Here is a 25,000-nt window from a genome sequence, read left to right as displayed (position 1 = left end):
CACTTCACCTCTGTCTGCCTTAGATCCCACCTGGGGCTAATACTGACCCTGCCTCCTAGGCGAAATCCATTCATGGCTGTGTGATGATGGGGAAATGAACATACCGAGGTTGGTAGATTGGGGCTGAATTTCTCCACAGCCTGAGAATGAGCCAGCTCCACACAGGGGGGACAGGAGAGAGAGGGGCTCAGGCCAGCTCCACAAAGAGGCGGGTGTAGATCAATCTCTGATAATTTTCATATGACTTTACATTGTGCCTCTTCATATAACCTTGTGGTGGGTCTACCCATGTGTGACCTCTGTTTTCATGGGACTTTGTATCAAAACCTCATTTAGAAACTTTGCATTGCCCTTGGTATAATATTATAGCCCCTAAAGATAGAATAAGATAGAAGAAAAATTTCTTTTTGCTAGCAGTAGAACAAGAGCTCTCTCTCCCCCCCCCCCCACTCTTAATCAATTGCCCCGTTGAATGAATGAGGTGTGGATGAGCAAGGCATGGAAGGCAGCACCTCCAGACAGCCTCAACTGTTGGAGAGGGGCTGGGAGCCAGACTCAAGGACAATAAAACGTGTCAAGTGGGCTCATTAAAGACAAGCAGACATACTGACGGCCTCGGGGGTTAGAAGCAAGCACCTTCTTTTGGAAACACCCTCTTTGCAGCATTGGGACAACACTCAAAAGAAAGCAGCACAAAGGACCAATGGACACAGACACAGAGTTTGAATCTGGTATAGATTTGCATAAGAGGAAAGCTGCTATAAAAGTGAGGTGTCTTGCAGAGGACCCCGGGTCTCGTCTTGTCAACATGGGAGCATCGATCTGGATCGGCAGAAGCCTGGCTCCACCCCCTCCCCCATCTAACTCACCTGGCCAGTGAAGTTAAGGGGAGCAACTAATTGGTAACAACAAGACGGAGTGGATTTGTGTGTGTGTGTGAGTGTAAGTGTAATATATATTATATGCATATAATACAGTGTTAATGAATACATGTATTACTAATAAATGTGGCGTTTTGTCTTATTCCCCCTGAAAAGATCCTGTGCAGTACTTTAAGTACAACATTTTGGTGGAGAATGCGAAAGGGGGAGCAAGCATAGAATCCACAGTTATTATAAAACTGGTGTGCACACCGCCAGCTTTAGCAAGACTGGCACTAGAGGAAAAAGAGTGTAAACTTTCAGTTAATTAACCAAACTCTGAAGGATATAGGAGTTTAGGTTTAAATTGTGTTCATGACTGAGCTAAAGAGGAGAATTTAGTGTTTCTCGCTCTAATCCGGGGAAGGATTAACCAAACTCTGAAGGATATAGGAGTTTAGGTTTAAATTGTGTTATAGAGGTACATACACCCTCAGCCGTAGCAAGACTGAGCTAAAGAGGAGAACTTAGTGTTTCTCACTCTGATCCGGGGAAGGATCTAATCCGGGGAAGGATTTGTATAATTGGTGTATGAACCCTCGGTGGTAGCAGACCGAGTAATACAGAGGGAAGCTTAGCGTCTCTCCCTCTGGCCCAGAGTGGGTTAAAAACATAAGATACAGATCTTGTTCTGTTAAACCAAACTCTGAAGGATATAGGAGTTTGGGCAGTGTAGTGTGGTTTATGTTTGTTTGTTTGTTTGTTTTGTAAGTAATATTGTGGTAATTTCACAATTTTGAAGAAAATGTTTAAGGAATGGGACCAGGAAGGGTGGGGGCTAGTTGGAAAGTCCACCCTCCTTGCTAAATTGGTAGTGGAACAAGGCTTGTGCCCATGGAAAGGAACTGTTTATTGGAAAAAGCAGGATCGGGCCCAGGCAAGCAACAGATAAAAAACTGAAAAACAGGTTGGGTACAGAGAGTTAAAACAGCACTCTCAAATCTTACAGCAGCAGTAACATCAGGAGAAGAAACATTTAAGACCCAAGAAGGGGGCAGACCTTTGGGACCCCTCTGGAGATTGGGAAGGGGGATATTTGGGATATTTGGGTAAATTCCTCTTCCCAGAGCCAAAATGCCATTAAAACAGTTAACAACAGTGCCTGCTTCTGCCTCAGATCTCCAGGCTATGGCAAAATGGCTGAAGATTTTAAAACAGAATTTTTTTTCTAGATAAAGTGTTAACGCCCTTTTACTGAGAAAAAGGGAGGATTTACACTCACAAGAAATGCACCACTTAATTAGCATTTGTGCAGCCCCAAGTACCAAACACACTGTGGCAGAGACTAAGCAGGTTCTGCCAGGGTGAAAGCACTGTGCTAATTTGTTTCCAAGCTTCTATCTTTCAGGCTCTGAACCAGAACATCAGGAGAGCTGGTACCAGCTGAAGAGTTATAAAATACCATGGTTATAGTGTCATGACAAAGTCTGTGTTCAGTGTTCTGTGTTGCATGTTCTGTGTCTGTCTCTAGTGGTGTCCTGTGCTAGCATTGGGTCCAAAAAAAGAGGGGATACTACATTAAACAGGGCAAATGTCTTTTCCTCTCTCTACTTCCCCCATCTCCATCCAACTTATCAATCACCCCTTGTGTCCAAAAAACTTTGGTTCCCAATGCATCAGGTTTATTTTTTTGTTAGGTTCTCTAATAGTAATTTTGTTGTTAATTTTTGTTCTTAAAACATTTGTATTGTTAGTTACATTTGCTTGTATTATTAATTCCACACTTTCCTCTATGCACTCTGGTTCTATTTCCCCAAGCCCTGAAGGGTAGTTCTTGGGCCCCCATAACCTGTAAGACCTTGGCCCATAATTGTATGGCCCCATCTTTCAGGTCCCCAGAAACCTCTAAAAACAACTGTTAAAAATAGAAAATTCTACAACATTTTAGCAACTAAATGTTAGTTTAAGTCCAAAACAGCTTAACCTTGCATAACAACTGTGGTACTCCTACAAAATCTTATTTGTTGTGTGTGCTTAAAAAGGTCCTGACCTCAGTGACTTTTATTGTTTGATGGCTATTGCAGCATCAAACTTGGGCCTCATTTTGTTTGTCAATGTACCCAATTATTGTAATGGTAATGGTTTTGTTGTATTTCCAATTATTATAATTATAATTGTTTGCATTTGTGTTTATGTTATATCTGGTGTTTAGTCAACTGTAATGGTTTTAGTTATATTCACCTGGTTATAATTGTTTGGTTTGTTTGCAACAAATACAAAAGATTTATATGGTGACCACTCAAGAATTGTTCTTGAGAGGTCAAAAGGGGGACAATGTAGATCAATCTCTGATAATTTTCATATGACTTTACATTGTGCCTCTTCATATAACCTTGTGGTGGGTCTACCCATGTGTGACCTCTGTTTTCATGGGACTTTGTATCAAAACCTCATTTAGAAACTTTGCATTGCCCTTGGTATAATATTATAGCCCCTAAAGATAGAATAAGATAGAAGAAAAATTTCTTTTTGCTAGCAGTAGAACAAGAGCTCTCTCTCCCCCCCCCCCCCACTCTTAATCAATTGCCCCGTTGAATGAATGAGGTGTGGATGAGCAAGGCATGGAAGGCAGCACCTCCAGACAGCCTCAACTGTTGGAGAGGGGCTGGGAGCCAGACTCAAGGACAATAAAACGTGTCAAGTGGGCTCATTAAAGACAAGCAGACATACTGACGGCCTCGGGGGTTAGAAGCAAGCACCTTCTTTTGGAAACACCCTCTTTGCAGCATTGGGACAACACTCAAAAGAAAGCAGCACAAAGGACCAATGGACACAGACACAGAGTTTGAATCTGGTATAGATTTGCATAAGAGGAAAGCTGCTATAAAAGTGAGGTGTCTTGCAGAGGACCCCGGGTCTCGTCTTGTCAACATGGGAGCATCGATCTGGATCGGCAGAAGCCTGGCTCCACCCCCTCCCCCATCTAACTCACCTGGCCAGTGAAGTTAAGGGGAGCAACTAATTGGTAACAACAAGACGGAGTGGATTTGTGTGTGTGTGTGAGTGTAAGTGTAATATATATTATATGCATATAATACAGTGTTAATGAATACATGGATTACTAATAAATGTGGCGTTTTGTCTTATTCCCCCTGAAAAGATCCTGTGCAGTACTTTAAGTACAACACGGGTCAGGGCTTCAGCCCTGCAGCTTCTGCCACTAGGGCAGCTGGGGACTTCACTGCTGCATCTCCTGCTGGGGTCGGGGCTTCTCCTCCCCCTAAACTGCCACTGCACCCACCAGCCCTAGCCAGGCTCCCTTGGGTCACCTGATGGCTGCTGTAGCCGGAGTGGAGCCTGAACCCCCACAGGTGGAGGCCATGGCCACCAGCCCAAGAGGTGCGGGGCGGTACCCGGTGAGCAGGGGCGGGAAGAGGCAGAGTGGGTTGGAGCAGGGGTGGGGGCAGCTTTCCTGACTCTGGGCCCGGCGTCATGGTAAACCCGGTACTGCCAGTGCCAGGACTTTCCCCACCCGCACACTGTTCCTTCTCCCGAGGCCCCGCCCCTGCACCACCCTTTTGCCCAATCTCCATCCCCACGTCGCCCCTTCCCCAGAGGCCTTTCCTCATTGAACTCACACTGCCCCTTCCTGCTGGTCCCCGCCCCTTTCCCCATGTCCCCGCCCCTTTCCCCGAGGCCCCACCTCTGCACTGTCCCTTCCCTCTAATACCCACCCCTGCACCTCTCCTTTCCCTGAGGCCCCGCCCCAGCCTCAACCTTTCCCCAGTGGTCCCGCACTTGCACCACCTGTTCCCCCTAATTCCTGCCCCTTTCCCCGAAGTCCCGCCCCCATCCCGCCCCTTCCTCCAAGGCACCGCCCTCGTATTGCCCCTTTCCCTGCATTCCCAGCCTCCCGAGACCCTGGCCCTGCACTGCCCCTCCCCCCAGGCCCCACCCTTGAGGTTCCTTTCTCTCCGATACCCTGTCCCTGCACCACCCCTACCCCCAATCCCCGCCCTCGCACTGCCCCTTTCCCATAATCCCAGCCCCCGCACTGCCCCTTCCCTCTAATCCCTGCCCTCGCACCGCCCCTTTCTCAAAGTCCCCATCCTCACACTCCCCCTTCCCCCAAGGCTCTGCCCCACACCACTCAGCGACCCAGGAGCAGGGCAGATCTGAGACGCAGAAACATGCTTAAGAAAAAGCCTCCAATCCCAGCCCCCTGCTCTGCCACAGACTTCCCGGGTGTCCTTGGGCACATCACTGAGCCTCTCTGGGCCTCAGTTCTCCCGTCCGGGAAATGGGGCTGGTGGTGCTTCCCACCCTCGCATGAGCCTGGGAGGAGAACTACCCTGCAGATTAGGAAGATGTTCAGATACTGGGGTAGTGGGGGAGGGGCACAGGGGGAGCATATTAGCACACTCCTTTGGTATCTGGAGTCTGTTTGGAAACAAAATATTTCCCTGAAGTCATTCCAAACCCAGTATTCAGCCATAACCTTGGGAAATATGTAACAGAGCAGTGTGGTTTTATCCCGTGTAGGCAGCCCCCGATCCGGCACCAGCCTCCAACTTGCCCCCTTGCTACCACTGTGGCCCCATCTCACCTCCTGACCCTAGCTGGGTGCCCCGGCCCCTCGTAGCAGGGGGCTGTCCAGGAGGGTACAGGGGGATCTCCTTGCGGCCATGAAGGGGTGTCTGGTGGGTGCTGTCACCTCTGCCAGAGACCCCCAAGAAACCCACTAGCTTCCTCCACATGCGGGGAGGGGCTCCTACTTTGTGACTTGGGGGGGGAGATTCCGTGATGTCACAGCCCGTGGGGGGAGGGGTTCAAATCACGAGTCTGAAGTGGAAGGGCAACCCCCCACCCCCACTCACATTCCGCTAGGGGGCTGGTCTGGGATCTCTAGGGAGGAAGACACAGGAAAAAAACAGCCACCACTATGTGACCCAGGAGTCCTGGCTCCCAGCCCCCCTGCTCTAACTTCTAGACCCCCCTCAGCTCCCAGAGCCAGGGATAGAACCCAGAAGTCCTGGTGCCTGGCCTCCACCTGCTCTGACCACTAGACCCCACTCCCCGTTTAGGCTCACTGCCTCTTCTATCCAACCACCCCACCAGTCCATTCTTTTGCTGCAGGTTTTTGAGGTGTCATCCCTGCTCTGCATTCCCCCACTGCAGTCCAAGGCCTTCGCTCCCTCCAACCACATATCTGCTTGGCCCCCCACCCGTTCTCGGGGCGCACTGTGCAGCATGGCTGGGGATTGTGCAACGGCCCAGCAGCAGGCAATACAGAATGGAAACCACAGGCCTTGCCCAGCCCCACCGGAGCTGCCCTCCAGGTGCATCGGAGCCCAGCGCCCTGCACCTGTGCCCACCTGCCCCACAAGGGTGAGCTGCACCCCCCACCATGCTCCGCAGAGGGGAGAAGGGTCAGGCCAGTCAGCCCATTTAGGATGGGGGAATCGCCACCTCTTTTTCTCCACAGCCACTGCCTATCAGCAGGATTCCTCCTCCTCCTCCCTCCTGTGCCTCAGTGCCACTAAATCTCCACACCTAGACAGCCAGTCCATCCACTGCACCCCAGTCCCCCATGCCTAACCCTCCTGCACCTGGATCCATAGAATTAAGTCTCACATGTCTCTTGTGCACAGAGAGTCTTGGCCCCCCTCATTGGGTGACCTGAGTCTGAGAAACACAGTGTCCATCTTCTCTAAAGAAGTACTTGGAGTGGTTTCATCTGTGTGACCATGTGGCCTAATGGCTAAGGCGTCTGACTTCAAATCAGGAGATTGAGGGGTTGAGTCCCTTCGTGGTTGTGCTTGTGTCATTTTACCTTTGTGCTGAAAGTCCTGCTCCCTTCAGCACTGGAACCTCTTCTTGGCCGCTCAGGCCAATGTTCTGGCTTCACCCAGAGCCCCAGGAAGGAGTTGGGGGTTGGGCATCACAAAGGCTGGGGCATGAGCCCCAGGTGCTTCCATTCTAGCCTTTGCCATTCCTGACTTGCCAAAGAAAATGGGTGGCTGCCCGGGCTAGCGTGTGGAGCAGTTTCCCTCTTCCAAATGTGCGCCTGTCCCTGTGCTTGAGGGGACTTGCTAAATAGCGCCTTGGGAGCCTGCGTGTTTCTCTGCTTCTTGCCAGCTGGGGAAAAGTCTCTTGGGGTAAAATCTCCTGCCCCACTGCCAAAGTGAGCACCTTGAATGGGAACAGTCAGAGGCCCCACCAAGGGTGCTGGCCCTGCTTTCCTACCAGCTTCTGATATTGGCCCTGCATGCTGGTCTGCAGGTGGCCATCAGAGGGTGTTTGGCATGGCAGGGAGCAGGCTGGCCAGGTGTCTTTGTGGCTGTCTGCTGGCCACGCATAGACATGGTCCTTCCCTCCTCTGAACAGCCAGAAATGCAGAGTCAGTCTGTGCTTAGAGAGCAGAGACACAGGGGAGCTAATGAGACCGAAAAGACATGAGAGGGTGAGAAAGATGAAGAGAGGACCTATGAAGACAGCACACACTGCAGGGACACGGCCTGGTTAAGGGAGGTGGAGGCAATTGAAATGTGCTTGGGAGGATGGCGATGATGGATTGAAAAAATGTTGGATTCAGTGAAAGCTGAGACCAAACGAGGGAAGCTGAATGGCAGCTCCACATAGGTCATTGTCATCAAACACCCCATCCATGGGCACCTCGAACTGTGCTAGACACAGAGAAAAGGCAAAGAGGGATCCAGTCCTGAATGATCCTCTTCTGGGAGGAGACCCCCTGGATCATTAGGACATGGGCTGGGAATGGAGTGGAAGGTCCCTCAGCATGAGGAGAGATAAAGGCCACAGAGCTGGGGACACTCGGCAACACGAGTGAAAGGGCTTCACACCCTGCAGCAGCAACAGCTGGGGGCTGCAGGCTTGGCCTGAGCTGCATTGGCAGCAGGACAGGAGGCAGGTTAGGACTGAGATCCCTGGGGAATGTCTCCCTCCTCATCTGGTGTTGGTTTAGATTTAAACAATGATGCAGCCTCTGCTCCGGAGCAAAAGCCCCGGAACCGCGGTAGAAGCGGGGGAGCCACGAGGCCCTGCCCATCTCCAAGGCCCCATGTCTCCTCTTCCCCTGGAGGCCCTGCCCCCAGCCAGGACAGAAGCTGAAGCCAGGTCATGGTAAAAGCCACCTAGGGAGCCCAAACTACTATGGGGAGCTACAAACCCTCCACCTGCCCTGCGTTAGGGGCTGGGGTGCAGAAGCATAGGCGCCGACTCTGTGGGTGCTCCGCGGCTGGAGCACCCATGGGGAAAAATTATTGGTTGCTCTGCACCCACTGGCAGTCAAGCTCCCCTCACTCCCATCCCACCCCCTCCCCCTCCCCCTCCTCCTCCCCTGAGCGCGTTGCATACCGGCTCCCAGCACTTCCCACCTGGCCACCACCAAATAGCCTTTTGGCCACTCCGGGAGGGAGGCTGAGGAGCAGGAACATGGCGCGTTCAGGGGAGGAGGAAGGGGAGAGGAGGGGTCAGGGCGGGGATTTGGGGAAAGAGTTGGAATAGGGGCAGGGAGGGGGCGGAGTTGGGTGGGGACTTTGGGGAAGGGGTGGGAATGGGGGTGGGGCTGGGGCAGAACCTCATCGAAGGGGTGGGGTGGGGGCATAGCTGGGGGCACCCAAGGGAAAGAGGGGAAGTTGGTGCCTATGTGCAGAAGAGCCTGTAGTCATCAGCTGAGGCAGCCAGGAATGCAGCTAGAAGTCAACCCAAAGGATGGAAGGCATCTCTAGCCTGACTCTCAAGTTCAATAGCATGGGGCCATCTGAGATCTCCCTTGAGCGGGCATGAGTAGCCAAGCAGGAGGGAAAAGAGAGACTTGTCGTGGAAAGAAAATTGTCGTGGAAAGAATCACCCACGCATTAATTTTAGTTTACAGACTCAAGCCCAAGCCTTTATTTATTGCAATACATACCAAACGCGTTGGGGTGACAGTCCGAAAACTGACACACCTAGGACCGCACGCAGGCGGCTTTTATTCTGTTAAACCGCAAGCACCGTACAACTTATACGTCATTTGCGAGAAATTAAAGCTGGGGACAGGACCTCCAGGGTTTCGTAGCAATGTGACACAGCTCCAGGACAGCCAACCAAGCTCTGAACTGGGATTGCGAGATTCAGAGTCCGGAGGGCTGATCATTACACCACAGGACCTGCTGGCTCTGGCTTTTCTCTAGAGCACCTGTGACCACTAGTATTCACACGGCGACTTGTCCGCTGCACTCCTTGGTTCTCTCCAGCTGCTCCCTCCCTCGAGACCCTTTCTCCTCCTGCATCTCTAGTTCTCGTCTCTGCTCTTACCCCCCCGCCGCCTTTGTTTTCTCAGGGACCTAGCCCCACATTGCTGTGTTGTCCACTATCCCATTTAACTTCCAAATCAGCTGGGCCTGGAACACAGTCCCAGGCGGTTCTCCCCTAGGTAGATAGCAGTGATGTCTGGTGTGTCCTCACGGGAACCAGCTCACAAAAAAAGAGCCAGGAGCTGGTCCCTGCGCATCCCCCATCTGCTGTGCGGAGAGAAAATCGACTCCAGCCCAAGGCCCAGCTGCAAACCCCTGGCTGAATTACAGGCTGGCTTGGAAGCCCACTGCACAATGCTGTGCCCACAAATCCGTATCCCCAGCCATAGGTGTACTTCAATATAATCTAAATGAGAGACGTGGGGAAGGAAGCAGACAGGGTTAAAACCTGTGGTGCTTATGGCCCAGCACATGCATTGGCCTCCCCTCAGGCAGGGGACTTATAGGCCCTATATCACCTGCACCCTATAGCCTGGATCTCTGACGCCCCCAGACCCAATTGGGGAGCCGCTGTTGCAGTCCCTCTATGGAAGAGGTGGGAGCCATACTCTCCAGTGGCAATATTTCCGAGGTGGATACAGACTCTATGACTCAGGAAGACTGGGGCTTGGCTCTGCATCGCCCCTATCAGGGAGAACAGAGGCTGAGGGGGGCACAAGAAGGGCAAAAGGTGACAAACAGAAACAGGAGAGATTTTCTTCTTGTTGCAATTCATCAAAATCTCATCCCTGAAAAGCTCCAGCTGGGGGAAGCTCAGCCCACCACGCACTCAGTGAGCTACATGGATCATCCTGCCCCAGGGACTGAGGGCTGATAGAATAGAGATATTCAGGCTGCCTGTACAGGCCTAGACTTGAAGATCTTAGGTGAATCTTTATCACTTAGCTAGTGACAGGGTATAAAACAAAGAACCAAAATCACAGTCTGCCTGTGTCTGGGCCTTCGCTCACTAGGAGACTCTGAGGCCTTGTTCTCAGGCTAAGGCCTTTGGCTAAGCAGCAGGGGCAGCCATAAGCTGGGAAGGAAATGGTCACATCCTCACCTCCCAAACCCGTCACACTGAACTAAGGGGCTGTTGGGCTGTTAGGAAGATGATCCTGTCCCGATAGCGCCCATCACTGCCAGATAAAGAAACAGACCTTAAGAGAGCATCCGGTCTCAATGGCTGTGGTTGTGAAACCCTCATTTCTGTGTTTTATCTTCATGGCCCCCACTTTTCTATTGTCAGTCTGTCTGGTTCTCTAATTGTTTCTGTCTGCTGTAGAATTAATTTTGCTAAGTGTAAGTTAAATAGGGGAGTGGGATATAATTGGTTAGAGAATTATGTTGCAATATGTTAGAATTGGTTAGTTAAATTTCAGTAAAATGATTGGTTAAGGTATAGCTGAGAATATTACTGTATAAACTGGGGTCAAACAGGAAGTGGAAGGGGAAATTGGAATCATGTTTGCTAAGGGGGGGATGGGAACGGGGAATGGGGAACAGGGACACAGGAAGGCTCTGCGGTGTCAGAGCTGGGAAGGGGGACGTGGGGTAAACACTCTGCTGTGTCAGAGCTCATAGACCCATAGACTCATGGACTTTAAGGTCAGAAGGGACCATTATGATCATCTAGTCTGACCTCCTGCACAATGCAGGCCACAGAATCTCACGCACCCACTCCTGTAACAAATCCCTGACCTATGTCTGAGCTATTGAAGTCCTCAACTCGCTGTTTAAAGACTTCAAGGTGCAGAGAATCCCCAGCAAGTGACCCGTGTCCCACGCTGCAGAGGAAGGTAAAAAAACTCCAGGGCCTCAGCCAATCTGGCCTGGAGGAAAATTCCTTCCTGACCCCAAATATGGCGATCAGCTAAACCCTGAGCATGTGGGCAAGACTCACCAGCCAGCACCCAGGAAAGAATTCTCTGTAGGGACACGGGAAGGGAAATGTGGAACAGACTCTATTGGTGCATAGAGATAAGCCTGACTTGTGTGAAGGGCTTTGGAATCTGACCCCAGTAAACATCACATTGTCTGCGCTTCAGACTTCTGCATGACAAGAACCAGGGAAGTTGGGAGCCCTCTAATAATGGCTGCCTTGCTCCTCTCCCTCCCCAGGCTCAGGGGTCAAAGGAGGGGCAGGACTCTAGGATCCTGGCATAGGGGCTGGTGGGGGAGAAAGGATTGTAGATTCTCACCTGCACTCTGGAGAAGAGTTAATAATTGAAAGGGGCATTCTTGACTCCTTCCCTCCTCAGTGTCCCCTGGGCTGGAATTCTACATGGCCAAATGAGGGGGTGACAATACTTGGTTAATGGAAACCAGTGTTCTAGGTGAGGCTCAAACTCACAACCTCAGCACAGCTCCTCTCAGCACTGCCCTATAAGTACTGTGCACTAACCAATTGTGCCACTGGAGCACCTGTTAATAGCTTTTTCCCAGGCCCCTAGGTTGATAAAGGCAAGGAGTGACCCCAAAACATTCTCAGTGGAGTTGAGAGCAGGTAGCGACAAGTGTTGGTACTTGGTGGGGTGGATTCTTCTTAAGGCTTCCAGGCACCATTTCACCCTTTTGTTCTTCGCTGTGGAATAACAGAGCTGATTAAGACTCAATGTAGAGTCTTGCTGCCAACAGATCTGAAATCACTGATAACCAGCTCTAAGCATTAGTTCTGCTTTGGGACAGTGTCTCTCATGCAAGAAAATGCCCAGTCTGCGCTAGTAGTGAGGCTCCCTCACTAACAGCTGAAATCAGTGAGAGCTCTGTGAAGTGCAGGGACCCAGGGGTGCTTGAACAGGGGGGAACAACACCCCAGGAGGGCTCTGCCTTACCACTTTGTAATGACCGTAAGGGCGAGTGAGGGTGGGGAGGGGGCGGAGAGCAGTGAACGGGAGGCAGGGTCTTGGGGGGAAGAGGCAGCGTAGGAGCGGGGCCTTGGGGAGAAGGGGTGGTGCAGGGGCATGGGATGGGGCCACCGTTCGGGTTCTGGTGGCCGCTACTTTTAAGGAGCCTGCGCCGCTCCTGGTGGGACTGCAAGACATCCCAGAGGAGAGAGGGTGGCCAGCAGCGCAGTGACAGGGTGGAACAGCAAGTGACTAGCAATGTGGCCGGATAGCAGAGGGAGAAAGGGGCTTTCCCCCCAGTAGGTGAGAGGTGAACTCTGCAGATGGAACTCTGGGTTTTCATTGACCCAGGACAGCAGCTGTGAGTGAGGTGCAGTGAAGGGAGGGGCACATCCAATGAGCTTTTGGTGTCTGGATTTAAGAGCCTGAGGCAAAAGGCCACTGCCCAGCGTAATGTGCCCCACCGCCAAAAGGACCCCCGTGAGTGGGAATGGTAAGAAGCCCCACCGGGGGGCTGGCCCTGCTTTCCTAGCACCTTGTGATGCTGGCTGCAGAATGAATGCTGGTCTCTGGATGGCCTTCAGTGGGGATTTGGCATTCCAGGGAGCAGGGAGCAGGCTGGCCAGGTATCTTTGTGGCTGTCTACTGACCACACGTAAGCATGGTCCTCCCCTCCTCTTGCCCCTCCTGTGACATTATTGACATAATCTGGGACCATATAGAACATGGTTGCAATCAAAGTCCTGTAGTGGCACCAAATCTTGTATAAAGGGGGTCAAATGAGGTGTCTAAGACAAGGTTATGGATTGCTGGTTATAGTTATGCTGTTTATATATGTGTATCAATTTTGTAGTTGAAGTTATGAATATTAGCTCTATACTGTCTGTATTGCAAACTAATGCTATGCTTCTGGGTGACATCCCAGACAAGCTGAGATTAGCTCTGCCTAGCCTTCTTGATGGCCCATTAAAGACCATCAACTATACAATTGGCCCATGGAGAGAAGGCAAATATGCCTTGCAACTCAGCAAAGTATGCAGGGACTGGCCCATGTGACTCCAGACTCCATTTTCCTGTAATTTTCCACGGTAAGAACAAAGAGGTGTCCTTACACCTGGAAAAGACTATAAAAGGCTGATGCCTGATCTCCATCTTCTCTTCAATCCTGCTTCATACCTCTGGAGGGACTTTGCTACAAACTGAAGCTCTGAACAAAGGACTGAATGACCCATCCCAGCTGGGGATGTTCCAAATACTTCATTTGATTCTGCAGTTTATTCTATCACTGTTACGAGCCTGAACCAAGAACTTTGCCATTACTGTGTGTAATTGATTCCATTTAACCAATTCTAACTCTCATCTATAGCTTTTCCCTTTTATGAATAAACCTTTAGATTTTAGATTCTAAAGGATTGGCAACAGCGGGATTTGTGGGTAAGATCCGATTTGTATATTGACCTGGGTCTGGGGCTTGGTCCTTTGGGATTGGGAGAACCGTTTTTCTTTTAATGGGGTATTGGTTTTCATAACCATTTGTCCCCATAATGAGTGGCACTGGTGGTGATACTGGGAAACTGGAGTGTCTAAGGGAATTGCTTGTGTGACTTCTGGTTAGCCAGTGGGGTAAGACCAAAGTCCTCTTTGTCTGGCTGGTTTGGTTTGTCCTAGAGGTGGAAAACCCCCAGCCTAGGGCTGTAACTGCCCTGTTTTAAGCGATTTGTCCTGAACTGGCACTCTCAGTTGGGTCCCGCCAGAACCACATCGTCACACCTCCCTCGGTTGCTCTGTGGCTTTTAAGCCTTCCCTTGCAGCTGTCAGCACCATCTGCCTCTGTTCTAGGTGCCCAGAGGAGGAAAGGTCTGCTGGGCTCTAGCCTGGGACTCTTCCTCCCTCCTGCCTAGCCCTGACTATGAAGCCTGGCCCTGGCACTGCTTTCTTCAAACGCCGTGTGGGCAAGAGGAAGAGGGTGGCAGCTGCAGGTACAAGGACCAAACTTGTGGGTATCAGGTGAAGCAGCGAGAAACACAACCCTCAGGTCAACCCGCAGGAATCTCTAGCCAGACTGTAAAGTTCTAGAACCCCAACCTATAGTGGTCAGCCCATTGAACCAGCTGGACCAAAGACCTATCTCCAGTGGGTCAGTCACCCAGCAGGAGGGAAAAAACCTCACTCTGGGGCATCCAGAGACAGGGAAACCAAACACATTGCGCTCCAGGGCTTTGCAGCAAACCAACATAGCTCTAGGAGGTCCCACTGAGATTTGAACTCAGATTCCAGATTCAAAGTCCTGAGTGCTGCACATTACACCACGGGACCTGCTGCTGTTTCCTTTTTTGGACCCCTGTGACTCTCAGCTGGCTGACTTGCACTCTGCACTTCTTGCTTCCCACCAGCAGCTTCCTCTCGCAGGACTCTCTCTCCTCCTCCAGCGACTATAGTCCTGCTCTACCGGATCCGCGGGTCCTGCCCTGAGTCCCCCCATCCCCCTGCTCTGTCTCTGTTCCCTGCAGGGTGCAAAAATGTCAGGAGAGGCCGCCCTTCCCTTCACTCGGTGGTCCTGCTCAAATCGGCCAGCTGTAGCCTCATCTCCCGGAACTCGGCCAGCTGTCGCTTGATCCAGTCGTACAGTCACACTCTGACTGGCTCCCCTGTCTGGATGCTCTTGTGGAAATCCCACAGGCGATACTGCAGAACTTGGCACCGTTGGTTTCTTTAATGTTGTGGTGTTTGCCCGACCGCCGGAACAAAGCCGCCAACTCCTCCCTCCCGACTCCCACCAACCCCTGGTTGCCATAGAACCCTCTGATATTTTCCCGTTCTGCCAACACCACCAGGCCTCGCTGCCCCACCCCTTTATCTTGCAAGCTCCGGATGTTCAGCTTCCAATATCCTCTGCCGTGGGTCAGGGAATTGCCCACATTGAGCACATGGTGAGAGCTGCGTGATCCGAAGTGTCCATTGACACCACCCTGCACTGGGCTGTCGACGTGCTCTCCTTCACGTAAATCCGGTCAATGACACTCCTGGCCCATCCCCCCATCTGCGGGTGGAGTGAGCTCGGGTCAGAGGAATAGGAGGCTACCGCCCACCCTCCACTGGTTCCACTACGGAGAAACACGTCCTCTAAGACAGCCTCGCTACAGACCTGCGCCAGGTAGTGCTCATTGTAAAAACGTTTCCTCTGACGGTTGGAAAACGGGACCAGTGGTCCTCAGGCCAGCTGACACAATTAAAATCCCCCCCAATACCAAACAGCGTGCGCTCCAGAGGAAGGGAGCCAGTTCCTTCCATTGATCTTTCCTTTCATGCCTTAACTGGGGACCATAAACACTAATATAGTGGTAACCAGTGCCACAGAGCACAAAGTCCACCATTAATGTCCTCCCTGGTCGAAGCTCCACCACCTCTGTACTCGCACCACGAATGTGAAGAACAAAAGTCCAACCCCATCGTTCTTCCCTGGCCTGGAGGTCCAAAAAGACGGGTCCTTCCTCCAATCGCCCTCTGCCCATCGATCTGCCCTAAGGTCAGTAATGTGCATTTCCTGAACACCCACCATGTCCAAGTCCAGCTGCTCCAAGGCACTGAACATCAAGCGCCTCCTCCTGGGCCCCCGAATCCCTGACATGTTCCACCTGGACACTTTCACAGATACCTCTTCCCCAGTACTGCCCTCGCTCAGCTGTGCAGAGGAGCTTTCGTCCCCAGTCCCTGCGTCCTCTGGCACCTCTCCGAGGGCCATGCTCCCTCACTCTCTTCCCGCCATTTTGGCTTGAGCAATAAATCCTGTGGGAAAGACAGCTCCGGTCGCTCATTGTTAACGGTCAGGTGGGCCAACTATGAGCGATAGCCGACGCTCTGTTGTATTGCTGGAGAGCTCAAAATGAGGGACTTGCCTCAGCTAAAGGTGCGGCTGCGCTCCCAGAGAACCAACCACTCCTGCACAGAGAGGGCTGCTAAAGCCTGGGATTGAACCAGGGACCTTTAGATCTTCAGTCTAACGCTCTCCCAACTGAGCTACTTCAGCAGCTGCATGGGGCCTTTTTGGCCTGTTGCTTCTCTGTTCGGGATGTTTTTGCAGCCATGGCACACAAAAAGGACGTCATTGGGAGCGGCACAGGAAGACAAGACTCGCTTTTGCCTGCCTTGCTCAGCTTGACTTACTTCCTCGCCCCGTTCCTGCCTTAGCTCCCGGGTTGACCTGGTGGTGGAAGGGGACTGGGGGCCAGTGGCGCGGGGAAGAAGTTGAGCTGGACCCTGATCTAAACTAGACCCTGGTGGCCAGAGTCTTATCACTACTTGCCGCCCCACCCTGTTGTCCTGGCTTCCCCCACTGGGCGTCATTTAGGGAGGGAAGTGGGGCTTCTGCCTCCCCTCCCCGATTTTCACACCGCAGAGGAGTGCGAACAGGAAAAGGAACGGCTGGTCCACACCCCCACCAGAGGAACCCGACGCCCTTAGCTGTGGTGAGTGCGAAGTGTCTGTTGGCTGACAGGGCCTGTCCCCGAGGAGCTGGAACAGCAGCTGCCGCCTCCCCGTCTGCTCCAGGCTGTGGGAAATGCTCATTGCCTGGCTGCCTGGGCGGATGCTGCCCCTGGAGAGCGTCTGTATTGCTCTGTCAACCCCCCGCCTTCACTGAGCCAGTCTGGTACGGTTCCAAGTGCCCCCTCCGGCTTGGCAGCTGAGACTCTGAGCAGACATCAACTCCCCTGCCAGCCCCCACAGCCAGCAGCAGCGCCCGCCCCCCCAGCACCACAGGGGCACTCAATGCACTTCCTGTGGGGAAATCGCTCCTTATCCACCCGCTAGAATGAGAGCCAGGAGAGAGCAGTGTCTGGCTCACCTTGGTGGAGAGAAGAGACCTGGTGAGTCCTGATCTCCTGCAGTCTGCCCCGCAATGCTGGTCTGTTTTATTGTCACTGTAATAGTCACTGCTTCCCCTCAGGGCCGTCCCTAGAGGGGTGCAGGGCCCAGGACAGATCCCCAACTTTCCACCCCAGGCTCTGCCCCCACTCACCTTTCCCCCAAGCTCCCACCCCTGTCCTGTCTCTTCAGGCCCTGCCCCTTCCTGCCCCATTCCTCTCCCTCCCCCACCTCTTCCCATCCCACTCCTCTGCCAGTGCCTCCTGCACACCACTGAACAGCTGATCACTGGCAGAACTGAGAGTGTTTCAGGGCTTTGTACAGAGGAATTGCCCAGGTTAGAGACTGGCTAAAACACAGGCCTCGCTGTGAGCAGGATTCGAACCTGCGCAGGGGAACCCTATTGGATTTCGACTCCAACGCCTTAACCACTCGGCCATCACAGCTGTGAGCACAATAATGCCCTGATGCTAGAGAAACTGGTAAATAATCACAATGCCCAGGCTTGAAATCATCTGAAATCCAGAATTCACACAGCAAACCTGGCTCCCAAAGCACAGGGGGGATTTGGGGTTTGTTCTCTTGGCTTAACCATGTGCAGTCGCACTGAGAGCGCTTTGAAAAGTCTCCCCTGCCACAGAGCAGGAATGGGAAATGATTTTGAACTGGAAGCTTGATGTGAATGAGGATGTCTGGACCACAGGGCCAGGGACTGACCTTTGCTAGAGAAACCGGTGACACATGGAATCAGACTAAGGAAAATGTTTCCTGGAGTCAATAACTGGAATAGCTGCAGTATTCTGCAGAAAAATGTCTCCCAAGAGGAGTTAGCGCATTGGCGGTTTGGTAGCAGAAGTCACAGCTACAGCCGGGGAGGTCTAGCTTTGGTTTCTGGCCAACAGAGGGATGAGTTTTATTGTCTCCAAATTTCAGTAGAAAAATTCAGTCTCAAACTGTGTGGGGTGGGGGTTTCTCTGGTTTTCATTTGGTTTGGTTTGTTTTTCTCATTTTAAATGTCCTGGATAATTTATCTGGGGAAACTGTTTGGACAAGGCCAAGGAAGAGTTAAAACAATTACAAATCTCCATGGGAGTGAGGGGGTGTCTCAGCGCTGGGGGAGGGGTGGAGATTTTCATGGAGGGGAGTTGAGGAGATAAATGAGGCTTTTGCTCCAGCAGAGGGAGAGGTTTGGCAGGTTCATTTTTACCATGTGAATCCCCCCACCCCCTCCACATGCTCCCCTGCTGCTGCTGCCCCAGCTCAAACCCCACTGTCACTCCCAGCACGTGACCTACAGCTTCCTGCTGACAAAGCAGGGGATTGTGTGTGGGGGGTGGTGGGAGATGGACTGGGGAGTATAAAATACTAAGGGTGGGATGGAGAGCAATAGGATGGCAGCTCCCCCATCCCAGGTTTAACAGAAGGACATGACTCCCCCACCACCCCCGAGCTGTCCCCACTCACCCTGGTATTACTGTGTCCTCTTGATTCTCATCATTCCACCAAGTTTCTGTGATGTCTATTATATCAATATCTTCCTTTAATACCAGGCACTCAAATTCACCCGGCTTAGTGTTTAGACGTTTAGCAGTTGTATTTAAGCACTTATAAAATTTGTCCCTTATTAGCTGTCTGTTATTCCGTGATGTAATTGAATGAGACTCTTTTTCATTTCACTGTTTCTCATCAGATCCTACCTGTACATTATCATCTTCCATCCTCTCCTCCTTACTAGGACATAGAGAATCCCTGGTAATAGTTCCTTTCCTAACGGATGGCTCTGTCCGAATCCTGTGCTCCTCAGCACCTGCCGTCTTCCCCCCAGCTCTGATGGGTCATATCCACAGCTGGGATGGGTCATTCAGTCCTTTGTATAGAGCTTCAGTTTGTAGCAAAGTCTCTCCAGATGTATGAAGCAGGATTGAAGACAAGATGGAGATGAAGCATCAGCCTTATATAGTCTCTTGCCATGTGGTCTTTGCTTTCTTTGTCCCAAGGACACTCTATCCAGCACGTGGCATAGAAAAACCTTAGAGTTCTGTCCAGAGGCAGGTCTCTGCATATCTTGCTGAGTCACAAGGTGTATCTGCCTTTTCTCAATGGGTGGATTGTATAGCTCATGGTCCTTAATGGGCCATCAAGCAGGCTAGGCAGAGCTAACACCAACTTGTCTGGGGTGTTCCCCGGAAGCATAGCACAACTTTGAAATACAGAAAGTATAGAGCCAATATTCATAACGTCAACTACAAAACTAATACACATATACAGATAGCAAAATTATAATCAGCCAATCAGAACCTCTCCATAGACCCCTTCCTCGACAAGCTTTATACAATATTGGCTGCAAATATAACACAATGGTCGCAGTGGTGATCTATACAGTTACAGATTATGTCAATAACATCACAGCAGGTGACACGGTATCAGTGAGACTGATATTGGAATATTGCTTCCAGTTTTGGTGTCTTCCTTTGAAAAAGATGTTGTGAAATTGGAGCTGGGGCAGCAAAGAGCCACCAAATGTTCTGAGGGCTGAAGAAAAATGCCTTCTAGTGAGCGATTGAAAGAGCTCAACCTGTTTAGCTTATCAAAAGAAGATTGAAAGGTGACTTCATAGAAGTGTTGAAGTACCGTAATGGAGAGAAAAGACTGGGTATTAAAGGGCTCTTTAATCGAGCAGAGAAAGGCAGAACAAGACCCAATGGCTGGAAGGTGAAAAGAGACAAATTCATATTACAAATAAGGCACAAATATTCAACAGCGAGGCTGATTCACCACAGGAACAAGCTACCAAGGAAAGTGGTGGGTTCTCCATCTCCTGATTCATTTAATGGAGACTAGATGCCTTTCTGGAATGGGTTTGCCCCAAAGTAGCTATCGTGTCATACAGAAGGCCTGTGACATGCAGGGGGACAGATTAGATGCGCTAATGGTCTCTTCTGGCCATGAAGTCTACTAATTTCTGAAAAACTGAGTGTAGCATTGGGAGCAGGGTGTGAGGTTTTACTGTCTAGCCGGCTTGCTTCCTAGAATGAACACTCCTTGAGTGGGGTGATCCATAGGGATTAGCTCAAACCTCCAAAGTGCCTGGCCAGCGGCAGGACATTAGCACAGCAAGGGAGGGGTGTGGCAGTGACATCACAAAGGCCTTTTGCAGGACCTCAGACTATTGGTCAAAGGTGGTGGGGAGGTGGTGACCTCACAGAGAGATGCTGACATCAGCCAGGCAGGACATGGACGAGGGGCCATGGAAACCTCAGAGACCCCTGTGGCTTTGCTTCAGCAAGTCCCCTTCTCGAGGTCTCTCTTTGAGGACTGAGAGAATATTCCGGTTCACGTACTTGAGCGCCAGGAGGAACCTCTTTGAGTTTTCTCCTTCCCTTTGATTTATTTTACTAGAAAACAGATGTCCCTGTTTAGAAGGTAAGAGCCTCCTCGAGGTTTCAAACCTGTTCAGTCTGATCCATCTGGTGACTGTTGAATTCTAGGCATGGAAAACACGAGCTTAAGGAGTCAGAATTTTATTCCGCACCTGGGATTTTGTCCCTTAGAATCACTGGGGACATTAGGATTTGTCCTTTTTGTTTCACCTTTTCCTCCATCCCTCCCTCCTTTCTCTTCTTCTCTTGCTTCTTTTGTCCTTTCTCCTGTTCCCCTCCCAACACCAGGAGGGGTGTGTTTTTGTGTCACGGGGGAGTGCTCTGCAGCTCCCGCTGTGGGAGGTCCACCCAAAAATGTGGGGCTGATATAGTGCTCGGGCAATGATCCCCACCAGTGATCTGGGCCATCCTTTGGGCTCTCTGGTGAGAACCCTCAGCCTCTTGTCCTCAGTCTCTACCCTGATTGGCTAAGCAGGGGGTTATTGACAGGGAGGAGACTCAGGTCCTTGTTCTCTTTTAAGACCAAGTCAATAAGTCATAACCAGTCACATGTTTGATGAATTTTGCTGCTTCTCTGCATTAATTGTCTCTGAGCAGTTCATGATTCTCTCTAGCTTTCCAGTTCTCCTAAAATACTTGCTGAATAATTACTGGGCACTGTTGTTGGTCTGGAGCTCATTTGAGAGCACTTTATTCGGGTCATTCAATGTATGAAATTCAAGATCCGATGGTTAGTTTGAAAATCAGGGCTCTTGGGTCCTATTCCCAACTCTGCCACTGACTGGCTGTGTGACCTAAGACAAGTCAATTCTCCTCTCTCAGCCTTAGCTTCTCCCTCTTTCAAGAAGGGATAATAATGATCCGCTCCTACCTACCTCACGGTGGGTGGAGGATGGGGATCCATTGGAGAGTGTCACTAGGAGGAGTGCATAATATGAGGTGTCCTAGCATGTTTACTCAGATCAGATTATGACATAATAGAATAGCTGAAATCGTCTATTTTATTTGTATTTTTTTATTTTGAAATTGTTAAGAGCAGCAACTACTTAGCTCAGACTGAGGCATCTTATCTAATTTTCGAGATCTAAGTGTCTCCTCTTTGTGTGTGATGAGACAATTTAACACCCTGTGACAAACAGGAGATGCTTTTCTTTTGCAACAAAATATTTTTGCAAAGAACTTTCATCCCACTTGTTCTGATTTCAAGAAACAAACTGAATGGGATTTTCTGACAGAAATGGTTTCAATGAAATTTCCCCAACATCTCGATTCCTGGGCTCTATTCCTGCCCAGGGTGAAAGTAACTTAAAGGACTTACCGTTACGCCGGAGTCCTGAGCGGTGGTGTGGCCTCAACTGGAAGAGGCGGGGCCTTTCAAGATTTAAAGGCCCAGGGGCTCCGGGTCTGGCTGGGAGCCCCAGGGCCTTTAAATCACCCCGGAGCTACCAGCTGCAGAGGCGGCTGGGAGCCCTGGGGCTCAGGGGCGAATTAAAGGGCCCAGGGCTCTGGCTGCCACGGGAGCCGGGCTGCCAGAGCTCCGGCAGGATTTAAAGGGCCCGGGGCTCCCCACAGCGGCTGGAGCCCTGGGCCCTTTAAATCACCGCCGCAGAAGCCGGTCCAGTCCTGCATGGCGTACTGGCTCTTGCTGGTACGCTGTACTGGACCGTACCGGCTTACTTTCACCTCTGTCCGTGCCTCTGCGGAGTTTGTTGTCCATTAGAATGGGAGTCAGGACTGGTGGCTTCTCTTTCTGGATCTGCCACCGCCTTGCTGTGTCGGCCCTTGGGTAGGTCATTTCCCTTCTCTGTACCTCAGGCTCCTCCCCATCTGTCCAATGCGAACAGGGACAATTCTCGAACTCTGGGCCGTCGTGAGCCTGAGTGAGATAAGGGGCATTAAAGCCTCTGTGAAGGAGAAAGGGGAATTTCTCGGTGTTTAGCACCAAGGAATTCTAACGTTTGCTAAAATATCTAGTCTGCGGAAACAAAAAATGGTCGGGGCCAAATTCTTTAACCACTGCCTTTTTTAAAGCCCACTCAGGGTTGTGAGTCCCCGTCTTTTAGGTACCTGGGGTTCTTTGCCAGCAGGAGAGAAGAGGTTCCTGCCTCCATTTTTAAGGCCTTAACAAACCCGGTGTTGTGCCCCAGTTCTCGTGTGAGATCCCTGAAAAAGAACATCTTCCCATCCATTAACAAGACAGGACCTATTTTAAAGGGGGAACAAAGAGAACCCTGGGCGTTACAGACTAGCCAGCCTCACTTCCATAGCTGGAAAGATACTGGAATATATCATTAAACAATCCGTTTTTCAGCACCTACAGGATAATTTGGTTCTTAGGACTAGTGAGCATGGATTTGTCCAGAACAAATCATTCCAAACTAATCCTATTTCCTTCTTTGGCAGGGTTCCAGACCTAGTGGAGGTGGGTAAACAGTAGATGTGATCTCTCTTGGTGTCACTAAGACTTTTGACACGGTCCCATAGGACATTCTGACAAGCAAACTAGGGAAATGTGGTCTAGATGCAATTAGTGTCATGTGGGTGCAGAGCTGGTTGAAAGCCCAGACTGCAAGAGCCCTTCTCCATGTTTGGCTATCCAACGGAGAGGCTGTACCTAGTGGGTCCAGCAGGGATCAGTCCGGGGGCCGGTACTATTCAATATTTCCCTTAAGGTTTTGGAAAATAGAGTTGAGAGCATGCTTCTAAAATTTTCAGATGACACCAAGCACTTTTGAGCACCGGACTGGAGTTCAAAACGCCCTTAACAAATTGGAGAATTGGTCTTGAGCCAAACTCCATGGCTGGGCCCCTCTCTCTAGACTGGGCTGAAGTGAAACCCCAGAGACAAACACTCCTCCTCCTGGGCAGTGCACTCCCACCTTGAATGGGCAGATGCTGCTTAGCACTGTCAGAGCAGCTTTTGCTGGGGGCTTCTCCCAGCACTTTCCAATAGCGGGAAAGTATGAAATCCCCATTTGACTGCTGGGGACAGAGCCAGAGAGGGGGGAGCAACTTGCCCAAAGTCCCACAGGAAAAGGAAAACAACCAGCAGTGAAATCAACAGGAAACCCAGCAATGGAACTCAGGAGTCCTGACTCCCGATCCCCTGGTCCAGTCACTCCAGTGGAGCACACTCCCTCCAAAACTGATACACATATACAGATAGCATAATTATAATCAGCCAATCACAACCTCTCCATAGACCCCTTACATGACAAGCTTTATACAATATTGGCTGCAAATATAACACAATGGTCGCAGTGGTGATCTATACAGTTACAGATTATGTCAATAACATCACAGCAGGTGACACGGTATCAGTGAGACTGATATTGGAATATTGCTTCCAGTTTTGGTGTCTTCCTTTGAAAAAGATGTTGTGAAATTGGAGCTGGGGCAGCAAAGAGCCACCAAATCTTCTGAGGGCTGAAGAAAAATGCCTTCTAGTGAGCGATTGAAAGAGCTCAACCTGTTTAGCTTATCAAAAGAAGATTGAAAGGTGACTTCATGGAAGTGTTGAAGTACCGTAATGGAGAGAAAAGACTGGGTATTAAAGGGCTCTTTAATCGAGCAGAGAAAGGCAAAACAAGACCCAATGGCTGGAAGGTGAAAAGAGACAAATTAATATTACAAATAAGGCACAAATATTCAACAGCGAGGCTGATTCACCACAGGAACAAGCTACCAAGGAAAGTGGTGGGTTCTCCATCTCCTGATTCATTTAATGGAGACTAGATGCCTTTCTGGAATGGGTTTGCCCCAAAAGTAGCTATTGTGTCATACAGAAGGCCTGTGACATGCAGGGGGTCAGATTAGATGCTCTAATGGTCTCTTCTGGCCATCAAGTCTACTAATTTCTGAAAAACTGAGTGTAGCATTCGGAGCAGCGTGTGAGGTTTTGCTGTCTAGCCGGCTTGCTTGCTAGAATGAACACTCCTTGAGTGGGGTGATCCACAGGGAGTAGCTCAAACCTCCAAAGTGCCTGGCCAGCAGCAGGACGTTAGCACAGCAAGGGAGGGGCATGGCAGTGACATCACAAAGGCCTTTTGCAGGACCTCAGACTATTGGTCAAAGGTGGTAGGGAGGTGGTGACCTCACAGAGAGATGCTGACATCAGCCAGGCAGGACAGGGACGAGGGGCCAGGGAAACCTCAGAGACTCCTGTGGCTTTTCTTCAGCAAGTTTCCTTCTCGAGGTCTCTCTTTGAGGACTGAGAGAATATTCCGGTTCACGTACATGAGCGCCAGGAGGAACCTCTTTGAGTTTTCTCCTTCCCTTTGATTGATTTTACTAGAAAACAGACGTCCCTGTGTAGAAGGTAAGAGCCTCCTTGAGGTTTGAACCCTGTTCAGTCTGATCCATCTGGTGACAGTTGAATTCTAGGGGTGGAAAACACGAGCTTAAGGAGTCAGAATTTTATTCCGCACCTGGGATTTTGTCCCTTAGAATCACTGGGACATTAGGGTTTGTCCTTTTTGCTTCACCTTTTCCTCCGTCCCTCCCTCCTTTCTCTGCTTCTCTTGCTTCTTTTGTCCTTTCTCCTGTTCCCCTCCCAACACCAGGAGGGGTGTGTTTTTGTGTCGCGGGGGAGTGCTCTGCAGCTCCCGCTGTGGGAGGTCCACCCAAAAATGTGGGGCTGAAATAGTGCTCGGGCAATGATCCCTACCAGTGATCTGGGCCATCCTTTGGGCTCTCTGGTGAGAACCCTCAGCCTCCCGTCCTCAGTCTCTACCCTGATTGGCTAAGCAGGGGGT

At 50.8% G+C, this 25,000-nt stretch overlaps 1 protein-coding gene and 2 non-coding genes across 3 annotated transcripts in view; 1 reads left to right on the top strand and 2 right to left on the bottom strand.

The window, feature by feature from the left end:
• The window catches only part of LOC135976036 (nascent polypeptide-associated complex subunit alpha, muscle-specific form-like), a 1,165,876-nt gene that overhangs the window by 672,869 nt on the left and 468,007 nt on the right, over positions 1 to 25,000 (top strand). The window lies entirely within an intron of this gene.
• On the bottom strand, positions 15,958 to 16,030 carry TRNAF-GAA (transfer RNA phenylalanine (anticodon GAA)). The gene has a single exon. It is a non-coding gene; the product is annotated as a tRNA-Phe (tRNA).
• TRNAS-CGA (transfer RNA serine (anticodon CGA)) lies at positions 17,231 to 17,312 on the bottom strand. The gene has a single exon. It is a non-coding gene; the product is annotated as a tRNA-Ser (tRNA).

Source organism: Chrysemys picta, chromosome 16 (assembly GCF_011386835.1).
Source record: "Chrysemys picta bellii isolate R12L10 chromosome 16, ASM1138683v2, whole genome shotgun sequence".
Lineage (NCBI taxonomy): Eukaryota > Metazoa > Chordata > Testudines > Emydidae > Chrysemys > Chrysemys picta.
The sequence above is the reverse complement of the archived record's forward strand: the minus strand, read 5'-3'. Positions and strand labels throughout refer to the sequence as shown.